The 12,062-nt window shown below is 42.0% G+C and overlaps 1 long non-coding RNA gene across 1 annotated transcript in view; it reads left to right on the top strand.

Moving 5' to 3' along the window:
• LOC141577669 (uncharacterized) overlaps window positions 1-11,674 on the top strand; it is a 38,814-nt gene extending 27,140 nt beyond the window's left edge. The window contains exon 5 of the long non-coding RNA XR_012506902.1: window positions 10,630-11,674. This is a non-coding gene — a long non-coding RNA (uncharacterized LOC141577669). The remainder of the gene's footprint in view (window positions 1-10,629) is intronic.
• The last annotated feature ends 388 nt before the right edge of the window (window positions 11,675-12,062 follow it).

The raw sequence follows: 12,062 nt of genomic DNA, 5'->3' as shown, positions 1-12,062 counted from the left end.
GGGTGCTCAGATTAAAAGTAGGTACACACTCCACAGAGTGTGGGCTTTCTCCGAAGAGGGAGAGAGAGGGGTGACCGCGAGGTGGCGCTGTGTTGCTCGTTTTCTTGGGCTTGGTGGTTTCATTTGCTAATATATAGAAGGACCAGCCTAAGGGCAAGGGGCTGGGATTCCCAGGGAGTTGGCCATTTCCCACCCTTTGACCTTTTGTGGCTAGCCTTGGGACTGCCATGGTGCCTTGGGGCATGTTATTCACCATGTTACTATTACAATGGGTGTATAATGAAGCTCAAGCTCTGCTAGAAGTTAAATCTCTTCATCCTGAGCCTCAAGGCCTACTGGGGGTTGAATCCTTCACCATTTTGTTGTTAATTGCTGTGGCCTTCCTTGAATGGCTGTGCTCTGCCCCTTCCATCCTGTCTCACTGTGATGACACAGAGAGAGCAAAGGCTGGGCCCTGCCTGTGCTCCTGCATTTAACAGCATGAAGTGTGGAGTGGGCTTATGATGACTCTGAGTGGTGAGAAAGATGTTTCAGATTTTGCCACGTGAGACATGGGGACCTGCCTGCAGCCATCACAGATTTATCTCAAGGACATTATCGCTTGTGTTGTTACAGAAACAACAGGCCAGCCAAGAAACATGCACTGAGATTTATTACGCCGGCGGGCTCAGATGGGCTTCTGTTCCGAAGCTCTGAGCACCTCCAAGACCTGCACATGAGGTTCTATAGGGTTAATTACAAGTAAGGGGCTATTAGCCAATAAGGCTCAAACAACAAAAAGCAAGGAATCAGTACACTGAAGCTTATGAATTTGGAACAGATCACTTTACTGACAATTGTTGACCTTGGATTTACGAGTTAGCTTATTAGCCCATTCAACTGACACTAAACTTCAGATTTACGAGTTAGCCCAGCAATACTTAGATCAGTAAACCGACACTTATCACACTTAGATTTGTGACTTAGCTCCTTAGCCCAGCTGGGCTTTTCCTTCACAGTGTCATTCATCTTTTCTATATTTCTTTTTTTTTTTTTTAAGTATTTAATCCAAATTTAATATCAGGTTTTTTTGGAAAGAAATTTCTCTTTTTCTTTTCTTTGGGACTCTTTTGGGGGGGTAGGTAATTAGGTGTATTTATCTGTTAGTGGAGGCCCTGGGGCTTGAACCCGGGACCCCGTGCACGCTAAGCACACCCTCTACCACCCCCCCATGATCTTTTCTTTTTGCTTTAGCTGCCAAGAATCTTACATCTGAATTTCTAGTCGGCCTTTAACACTTGCCCTGACTCCAGGGAATCCATTTTTATGACTTTACCTCCCCCTGGTTTCATTTAAGTATTGAATCTCCAATTTCTCTTCACTTTCAGTTTTGCCTTTTTGTTGTTATGGTTGTTAAGGTGTGTTTAAAAAAATTGTTTAATTTCTCTTTTAGCAGGAGGCTGAAAGTAAATAAATATGTAAACAAACAGCACACTTAAATGCTTTTATACATTCTAAGCTGTTTAGTATTTACTTAAATACCGAATTGAATATTAAAGTGATAACATTTTTAAATTATTTTTTAATTTTTTACAAAGATATAGATGATTTGAAATATGATATGTTTCAGGTGTACAATAGATGCTCCATTTATAGTTACTGTAAACATTGGCTGTATTCCCTGTGTTGTAAGATACATCCCTGTAGCCTTACATTACATGTTGCAGTTTGTATAAGAAAGTTGGGTAACGCAGAGTCTGGGGCATGGCTGTGTCTGACCCAGGGTCACGCTCACCCTGCCTGTCAGAGCCCAGGCCCTCACTCCTGTCTGCAGGGCAGCGAGTGGAGGCAGCACTCATCAGCGCTGGCACCACCCTCTGAGCGGCAGTGACAGCAGTGTCTGTGTGTGGACGTGCATAGTGTTTTTCCAGGAGCTTTACATGCATTTCTGCATTTAATAATTAAAGCCCTCCTGTGAGGAAGCGTTTTATGATTTTAATGAATAATACATTTTATTTTGATATTGATAGACTTCAAACCTCCGGAAAATTTACAGAAGTAGTACAGTAAATGCTTAGATACAGTTCACCTTAAAGGGCACTATTTGTCCTTTTGTGTCTGGCTTATTTTAGCATAAAGTTTCAAGGTTCATCCATAATGTAGCCTGAGTCAGTACTTTATTCTTTTGGTTTCATAATATCCTTTTTCTTTTTTTTCGTTTTTGGTCTATTTAAAAATACTTTCATTGAAGTCAAGTCAGTTTATAATGTTGTGTCAGTTTCTTGTGTACAGCACAACAATTCATTTAAATAGGAACATACCTGTATTCATTTTCATATTCTTTTAAACATAAGTTACTATAAGATATTAAATATATTCTCCTGTGCTATACAGTATAAACTTGCGGTTTATTCTATACATACTCAGTATCTGCAAATCTTGAACTATCAATATATTCCTTCCCACACCCACTCCCCTCTGGTAACCATAGTTTGGTTTCTATGTCTCTGTGTCTATTTCTGTTTTGCAGATAAGTTTATCTTTTTGTGTCTTTGTTTTTTGATTTTTTTTTTAAGATTCCACATGTGAGCGATCTCATATGGTATTTTTCTTTCTCTTTCTGGCTTACTTTTCTTTGAATGACATTCTCCAGGTCCATTCATGTTGCTGCAAATGGCATTATTTTATTATTATTTTATGGCTGAATAGTAGTCTATTGGAGAAATATACTACAGTCTCTTTATCCAGTCATCTTTCAGTGGACATTTAGGTTGTTTCCATGTCTTGCTATTGTAAATAGTGCTGCTGTGAACATTGGGGTAAAAGTGTCTTTTTGAGTTAGGGTTCCTTCTGGATATATGTCCAGGAGTGGGATTGCTGGGTCATATGGGAGGTCAATTTTTTGTCTTTTGAGGAACCTCTATACAGTTTTCCACAATGGCTCCACCAAACTGCATTCCCACCACAGTGCAGGAGGGTTCCCAATTCTCTGTAGCCTCTCCAGCATTTACTGTCTGTGAACTTCTGAATGATGGCTATTCGGACTGGTGAGAGTTGAGTCTTCATTGCAGTTTTGATTTGCATTTCTCTGATAATGATATTGAGCATTTTTTTCATGTGCCTATTGGCCATTTGTATGTCTTCCTTGGAGAAAAGTTTCTTTAGGACTTCTGCCCATTTTTGAATTGAATTGTTTGTTTTTCTTTCTTATTAAGTGTAAAAGCTGTTTACATATTCTGGGAATTAAGCCCTTGTCAGTTTCATTTATTGCAACTATTTTCTCTCATTCCATAGATTGTCTTTTTGTTTTGCTTTTTGTTTCCTTTTCTGTGCAAAAGCTTGTAAGTTTAATTAGATCCTACTTGTATTATTTTGCTTGAATTTCTATTGCTTGAGTAGACTGCTCTAGGAAAACATTGTTGAGATGTATGTCAGATGTTTTGCCTATGTTTTCTTCTAAGAGGTTTATAGTGTCTTGTCTACATGTTTAAGTCTTTAAGCCATTTTAATTTATTTTTGTGTATGCTGTGAGGGAGTGGCCTAACTTCATTGATTTACATTCAGCTGTCCACTTTTCCCTACACCATTTTCTGAAGAGGCTGTCTACTCCATTGTATGTTCTCACCTCCTTTGTCAAAGATTTAATGACCAAAAGTTTGTGGGACTATTCTTGGTAATTTTGTTTATCCGTTCATTGATGGATGGATATTGTTTGTAACCTTTGGCTACTCTGAATGATACTGCCATGAATATTGATGTGCAAGTTTTTGTGAGAATATATTTTCATTCTGTTGGCTGTACAGTTGGCCCGCCATTTCTGTAGTTTCCACTTCATGGATCCAGATGGCTGATTGTAAAGGGACTCGAACATCCTTGGATTATGGTATCCAGGGTGGGGGGTTCCTGAAACAAACCCCCCGAGGATACTGAGGGATGACTCTATATGTAGGAGTGGAATTGCTGTGCCATATAATTCTAACCTCTTGAGGAAACACCAGGCTTTTCCAAAGAAGCTGCACCATTGCCCCTTTCCAATGGCTGCGTATTGAGGGTTCCCATTTCTCTGCCTCCTGACCGACACTTGTTATTGTCCATGTTTTGATTATAACCATCCTAGTGAGTGTAAAATCAGATATCATTTTGATGTTGATTTCGCTAGTGATGCTGAGCATCTTTTCATATGCTTATTGGCCAATTGTGTATCTATTTAAATACTTGGCATATTTAAAAATTGGGTCGATTTTCTTTGTATTGGTCAGTTGTAAGCATTTGTTTTATATCCTGGATACTAGTCTCTTATTAGATATATGCTTTGCAAAATTTTTCTCCTATTCTGCAGATTGTCGTTTCACTTTAGTTTTTTTAAACATTAAAACAATTTCTTTCTAGGGGAGGTAATTAGATTTATTCATTTTATTTTTCTTGCTAAGCACGCACTCTATCACTTGAGCTACACCCTTCCCCTTCATTTCACTTTCTTGATGATGTCCTTTGTAACAAATTGTTTTAATTTTGATGAAGTCAATTTTATCTTTCTTTTTTTTCACTTGTGCTCTTGGTATTGTATCTAGGAAGCCATAGCATATCCTTGAACCACAAAGATTTAAACTATGTCTTCTTTTAGAATGTTTATACATTTAGTTTTTACGTTTCCGTCTGTGATCCATTTTGAATTAATATTTTATTTGTTATATAAAATACGGGGGTCCAGATTCCAGATTCATTTTTTGCCTTCAGATACCCAGGTGTCTCTGCACCATTTGTTGAATAGACTATTCTTTCAATGGAGTTTTGTTGGCACATTTCTGGAAAAATGACTGTAAATGTAAGTTTCCCCCCTGGATTTTTTATTGTTTCTCATAGATTTATGCATCCAAACTTATGCCAGTACCATAATGACTTGAGTACTATAGATTTGTAGTAACCATTGAGTGAGTCCTCCAACTTTGCTCTTCTTTTTCAAGATTGTTTTGGCTGACCTGGGTCCCTTGCACTTCCATATGAATTTTGGCATCAGTTCTTCAATTTTTGCAAAGAAGTCAGCTGGAATTTTGATAGGGATTCCATTAAATTTGTAGATCACTTTCGGGAGTCTTAACATTTTTAACAATATTGTCTACCATTCCATGAACATGGGATGCCTTCCATATATGTAGATGTTTTAATTTTTTTTTGGTGATACATCAAAATGTTCAATGTGCAAATCTTGTAAAATTTTCTTAAATGTATCTCTCATTTTATTTTTAATGCTGTTGTAATTGGAAAGGCTGAGCTTCCTAAGGGTGGGACTATATATCAATTTATTTATTTCTAGGATTCCTACACAGCAAATACCCTAGATTTATATTTGCTACATAAATCTATCCACAATTCTTCCCACCCCTGTGTCATAAGAAACCAAGACCCAGGTTAAGCTACCTGAACACTTATGTGGAAGTGAGAAGTGAGACCCTTGGGTGGGGCTTTGTGCAGATTGTACTGAAAGCTTATTCATTATGGCTTCATCTTAATTTCTTTTAAACAATCCTTTCAGTGTATATAGTCAGATACATTAAGAAAATGCCCTTTCGATATGTGGAGGAGCTAAGACTATAATTTTCAAATAATTTCTAGTGAGAGTGTTGTACTTGAAACTAATTTGCATCAATCTTTGAAGATTTATGTTTCAGGAGCTTTGACTATATAATACCTGTCTTTATTCAATAACTACAACTAAATGCTCAAACAACATGTAAGAGTTTGAGCAAACTGCCCCTGCCCCATAGTGCTGGTTGGCTGCAGCTGTAACTGGAGTCAAGTCTTACCTATCCCAGTACGCTTGGATGGATCTGCTCAAAGGGGTTCGTCCAATAGTTTGTCGGTAGTCTTTTGGACAAAGCCATAAAGCATTGATTTAAGGTTGCTGGAATGGAATCTATTTTATTAATATTAAGTAAGCACATATTGAGTGCTTACTGTATGTTGGGAATTGTCCCTCAGCCTCACATGAATATTATTCCGCTTAAAACCTCTCATATTTCCTTGTTATTCACACTTTACAGATAAGGAGTCTGGGTATTAGGTTTTCTCTCTTTTGGGGGGAGCTCATTATCAATGATGGGAAGTTGTAAGGAAAAAGATACTGATTCATCCAGAGAAAACATTTTTCTAAGAGTCAGCACTGAAGAGGTTGATCATTGTTTGAGTAAGAGGAGCCCCGGGTTGTACGGAGTCAGCATCCCTGTCCTGGACACGGCAAGTGTAGCACTGCGTGGTGGGTGAGGCAGCGCGGCCGCGCAGGGAACGCGGATGCCGGGCCGTTGGGCTGTGCTCAGGCCCGGTGGGGCTTTCTCCTAAGGGAAGTGGAACGTCATTGTCAGAATTTAAGTAGGGGAGAGGGGTGCTCTCGTAGATCACTTTTGTCTTGTAGAATGCTTAGAAACATTTAGAAGGCTCGGCAGGAGGTGATGTGATAAGTCAGAGTAGGGTGGCTATGAGGTGTAGCAGTGTTCAATTTTCAAATGGTTTTCAGTCCCAGGTTTGTGGCTCAGTAGCCGTGTCACTTTGGATGACGCACTCAAGGAAGTGAAACAATTTACCTTATTACTTGAAGCAGTGATATACCGACTTCCCAGGACTTCTGTGGAGATCCAGTGAGATAACGTGTGCACAATGTGCAGCGTGGTCCCCAGAACACAGTCAGTGCTGAGGGAGTGCCAGTGAGAACTTTGTAGGTGAGGTGTGGGTGGTGTGACTCGTTGACTGAGGAAATTGGGCCATGAAGGAGGGGTCCAGTCAAATCTGTGAGTGATGGGACTTAGTTGGGAGAGGCAGAGGGTGGAGTTGATGGTGCCCTTGAAACATCTAAGTGCAGTGCCACAATCACAGAGGAGGTCTAGGCCCGGGCTGTGCATTTTCCTATAATCTCAATCCCTGAGGACGCCAAGGTATTGATCATTGAACGTGAAGACATACTTACAGGACAAGTGAATAGTAGTATCATCTCTGTCATCAAAGCTCACGTCTCTTTATTCATCACTCACTTTGATAATTGGGTACTTACAGAGCTCAATTCACCATCCTCACCTGGGCTCAGGCTCCACAGAAAAGATCTTGTGAGTCTCCCTCTTTTCCAGAAGAAAACACATTTAGCTTGTAGACTTCTCTACTTCGCCAGACTTAGAATTTTAGTTTGTTGATTTAATTCTGTTTTCTGTTGGCCGTCTCCTGACAGGAGAGACATTTTACCTCATGGTCAGGTTTCAATTAGCTGTTACTGAGAACTGCTGATCTGATCCATAGTGTATTTTTTCTATTAACTTTGTAGAGTGCTTATCATTTTTCTGTCTTTCCCCTTTAATTTTGTTTCCTCTTCAATGTTCTATCCTATTTGGGGCCTTATTTTATTTTTTAATTCAAAAATGTCTGTTAGCAGTTAAGAAAACAAAAGCAAATAAAAAATGCACATGATAGCTAGATTTAGAATATATCTAGTGTGTTTTCTGTCTCGGCAATGGAGGGTTCTAGAAACTCTTGAAAACCTTCATTACATAAGTTCCTTAAAATGCTGATTAAGAAATAAGACCTTCCTTCCTCATCTTTCAAGCTGCACAGCTAATTGTCAAGAAAGTGAGGGGAAATCCTCAGAAGCCAAGTCAACCAGAAAGCAGGGATTCTGGGAGATACACGAGCCTTAGAAGCCCTGGGGGCCAGTTGGCTCCTGAACTGAGTTTCAGTTGCCTTGACAGGAGGGCAGGAGGTGAGCCCCAGGCCTCTCACACTGGGAGTTGGATGGCTGTTCTTATGTAAGGCCAAGCACATCCTGAGAATCCTGCTTTATAAAAGGGTGAATTAGAAAGAAAAGTAAAAAAGCATTCCTCAAGGCAAGGAAGTAAGGAAAGTCAATTTTTTTTGGAAGCCGGGAAAAATAACATATCCAATGTAAGTATTTAGTTTAAATCTGTTCTGGCATGAGAGTGACCACAAACTCCTGGCAGAAAATCACAGCTCCTCCCGGAAAGAGAAGTTGTGTTTTGAATGAATCAGTGGGCAGCCATTCCGAAAAATGTCTCCAGAGTCTTCTGGATCAAGATACTGGACCTAAACATCTCCCTTCCATGGTCTCATTTAAATAACCAGAAAGGTTTTAAAGGAAAGAAGCCATAATCATAGTTCTATTTATTGACATTAATATATGCTAGGAATTCAGAGGTGACTATGGAGTTGTCACCTCTTTTATGGACCTTACTTTCTATTTGACATAGTTGGGGAACTTGGTGGAGGGTGGTGTTAGACTGTTGCAATTAGCCAGGACAGGAGATTAAGAAAGCAGTGAAGGGCGGGTGACATTTTTAGCTGAGGACAGTCCTGTTCAGTTGGTTTGTAATTGCAGGCTCGTTGAGTTGTCACTGGAGGGAATTGATCTTATGGAGTTTGGACTTAACTCAGGCCTCTTCAGAATGGACAATTGAACCTGGAGAAAGACAGTCAAATCTGTGCAGTCATTAAAGTCCACGTGAACGTGCTGTATCCCTGAGCCAAATATAGGACAAGTAGGCAGCACTTCTTGAGGACAGAGGAGTGGTTTTTAAGGTTCTCCAAGAATGAAGCCCAGGGAACCGAGATGGCCAGTTGTCAAACTGTGACGTTGCTCTTTGGACGGTGTACCCACCGAGGTTATTGGCCGTTAATAGGTTTCCATTTCTCTTTAATGCATGACAGGTGATGAGGACGTGGGCATACACTTTTGACACCTTGTCAAAGTGACTGGGTACCTGCCTAGAAGGGCGGGCACAGCTACGGCTGCGCCATACATCTTGCCGCCCATCCCGTTCCCCGGCTCCGTGATCACGGCAGAGTGGTTCCTTGTTGAGCTGTCCGTCTCCTCTGTGACATCGTAACCCAACAAATTACCGGAGAGTATTAGCTTGGCTTTGTTCTTTTCCATCCTTCCCTTCAAATGATGATGACTGATAATGGACCCAGTTACGTTTGCAGATGATTTACACGTAGTGCTGTCAATACAAACCTTGTAATTCCCACTGTGTGATCTAGAGAAGAAAGTTACACTCTTTCCAAATTGTTTTGATGCACTTATGTGGGAAAATGATGTACGTTTGAATATGTATTTCCTCTCTGAATCATCATGGCTACAGATGAATATTTGTAGACATGGAATGAGTTTACTGTATTTGAATTGTATGGTCCCCTAAATTCTCCCCAGCTTTTTAAAGTCATCACTGGAGTGCTACCTCCACAGTGTCCCAAAGCATCCACCACTGCCTGTTCTTCGGACACTGTGAGTTTCCAAGTTGGAGAAGGCTGCTGGCTGTTGAGGCATTCTCTGGCACATCTCTGGCTGGCTGATGTGAGCTTAGCACACAAGACTTGGCAGACAGTATCTAACCATGGTCACGTCCATTTCTGGAACACTCATGGAGGATTTTACACCTATGCTAGTGGCATACGTTATTTCTTTTAGTTTTCAAAACAATCATAATTAGATTTTATCACCTGTATTAATAAGGAAACTGTCAAAGCGAGTGATGTGCAGACTTTGGACTGGAACACGGGTCTTTCTGATCCCTATCTCTGTTCCCTCCCCAGCCTATCCTTCCAAATGTCCAGGAGACTCTTCCTCAGTCTTGAGTTTCCCGCTGATGTTACCACTGTCTTTGTTTCTGGAGAGGAAAACAAGTCTAAACTTACTTTCCAGTTGGAAATGGAATGGAGAGTTAACGTTGGAAGCCGGGAGAGTCTGTCCTGTGATGAAGCGGTCTCTGAGCCACTTCCATGGGGACGTCATGTCACTGTCTGGGCCCCTTGCACAGCCTGTGCACAGGTGATAAGCCAGATGTGCTGAGCAGTCCTACCGGACAGGGAAGTGCGTTGGAAATGAGTTTGGGTATTTGGTTTCATTACATATGTTCCTGAGGGCCTTGGCCTGGCACTTCAAATGGGACCACTCCCTGTCCCACAGACTCGTGCTCTGGGCCGGTGCAGACCTAACGTGGCCTCAGCCTGAGGCTCAGGGCCCGTGGTGATGAGGAGCATTTTAGTCCAGGGTCTGCCGGAGGCTCTGACACTTCTGGGCCATGGGAATTTGTCCAGGATGATAATAAATCCTCCCCGAGATTCAGATTTCCTTGCCTGTGAGCTGGGGTAGTAATAGTTTCTGAAATGATTGTAATGATTCAGTAACGGGCACAGCGTGTGCTGGCAGGTAGCTGGTGTTTAAGGAGCAGAAGTCGCAGTCACTCTGTCAGCCTCTCACTGTGTGCTCTGTGCTTTGAGAGGTTGTGTGTTTGGTGAAAGTCCCGCCCAAACCCTAGGGTGTAGATGAAATGTTGTTCCTTTACTTTCCCGTCCTTTTCCTCTTTCCCTTCTCTGTGTCCCATGTTTAGGTAGCAGATTCCTCTGTTTCAGGGAATACGGACCTTTCTAGTAAAAGGAGAGGCGGAACGCGGAAAGGTGGGGCCCAGAGGGGGTCTGGAGCATCCGCACAGTGCTGCTTCCCTGCATTTCTGCATCCGTTCCCATCAGTGCATGAAGTCAGCCTTCCTCTTCCTTCCTGTGTCGTTTGGTCTCTGTTTTAAGGGAAAATTTTTTACGGGTCTTTTTTCCATTACATGTTTCGTTCAGATGCTTGTTGCTTTTCTCCCTGTGCTTCAGCATTCCTAGGAGAGAATTCAGCAGTGCAGCATCCTCTCCGAGCTCTATGAGTTGATCGGCTTCCACCGCAAATTCGCCTTCTTCAAGCGGGTGGCCCCCGTGCAGCGCGCGGCCCCCGGCATTACGGAGCCTGGCGGGAAGGCCTGCTACCGACTCCTTCTGCAGAAGCTTCCTGGCTACAGTCTGTCGCTGGATCTGCAGGACTTCAGCAAAGGTGTTGGAACTAAAACATTGCTTCAGTCCCATTAACCATGCCTGGTTTGGGCCCTGCTGTCCTGTCTCATCAGGGTGAATTCTGATTCCTTTAGAATAGGGCTCAGCAGACTTTTTCTGTCAAGGGCTTGGGAGTAAATATTTCAGGGTCTGCAAACATCCTGATCTCTGGTGCAGCTGCTCAGCTCTGCTGTTCAGAAGCCAGAGCATCCGGACATTCCACACACCCACAGAGCTTTATTAACAGCGGTGTCTGGGGCTGGATTCAGTGTATGAACTGCAGTTTGTTCCCACAGCCTCCTCACTATTGACGCCTGCACCAGAGCATGCATTTGCGACAATGGGTGAACCTGCACTGACACGTCATCATCACCCAGAGCCCAGACTTGACACTAGGATTTACACTTGGTGGTGTGCACTCTGTGGGTTTGGACAGATGTGCAATGACATGTATCCACCGTCACAGCATCATACAGAGTAGTCTGTCTTAGTGACCTTAAAATGCTCCGTGCTGCACCTCATTCATTGCTCCTTCCCCTCTAGCCTCTGACAGCCACTGATCTTTTAGTCTCTGTGGTTTTCCCTTTCCCAGAACACCATACAGTTGGAATCAGACAGTTATGGAACCTTCCCAGATTGGCTTCTTTCCCTTAGTAATATGCATTTAAGGTTCCTCCATGTCTTTCCATGCCTTGATAACTCATTTCATTTTAGCACCAAATAATAGTCCATTTTCTGGCTGGACCACAGTTAATCCATTCACCTACTGAAGAACAGCTTAGTTGCTTCTGAGTTCTGGTGATTATGAATAAAGCTGCTATTAACATCTGTATGCAGTTTTGTGTGTGGACATAAGTTTCCATTTCGTCGAGTAAACACCAAGGAGCACAGTTGCCGGATCATGTGTTAGGAGTACGTTTAGTTTTGTAAAAAATTGCCAGACCGTCTTCCAAAGTATCTGGGCCATTTTACATTCCCACCAGCAATGCATGAGAATTCCTGACGCTCCACATCCTCACCAGCATTCGGTGCTGTCAGTGTTCTGCGTTTTGGCAGTTCTGACAGGTGTGCAGTGGTACCTCGCTGTTTCAGTCTGCATCCCCTTGATGACAGATGCTGTGGAGCATCTTTCCATAGACTTCTTTGGCATGTAGATTTCTTCTTTGATGAGGTGTGTGTTCAGGCATTTTGCTCATTTTTTAATCAGGTTGTTCATCCTT

Source organism: Camelus bactrianus, chromosome 5 (genome assembly GCF_048773025.1).
Source record: "Camelus bactrianus isolate YW-2024 breed Bactrian camel chromosome 5, ASM4877302v1, whole genome shotgun sequence".
Classification (NCBI taxonomy): domain Eukaryota; kingdom Metazoa; phylum Chordata; class Mammalia; order Artiodactyla; family Camelidae; genus Camelus; species Camelus bactrianus.
Note: the sequence above shows the minus strand (reverse complement) of the source record. Positions and strands in the feature narration are given on the sequence as shown.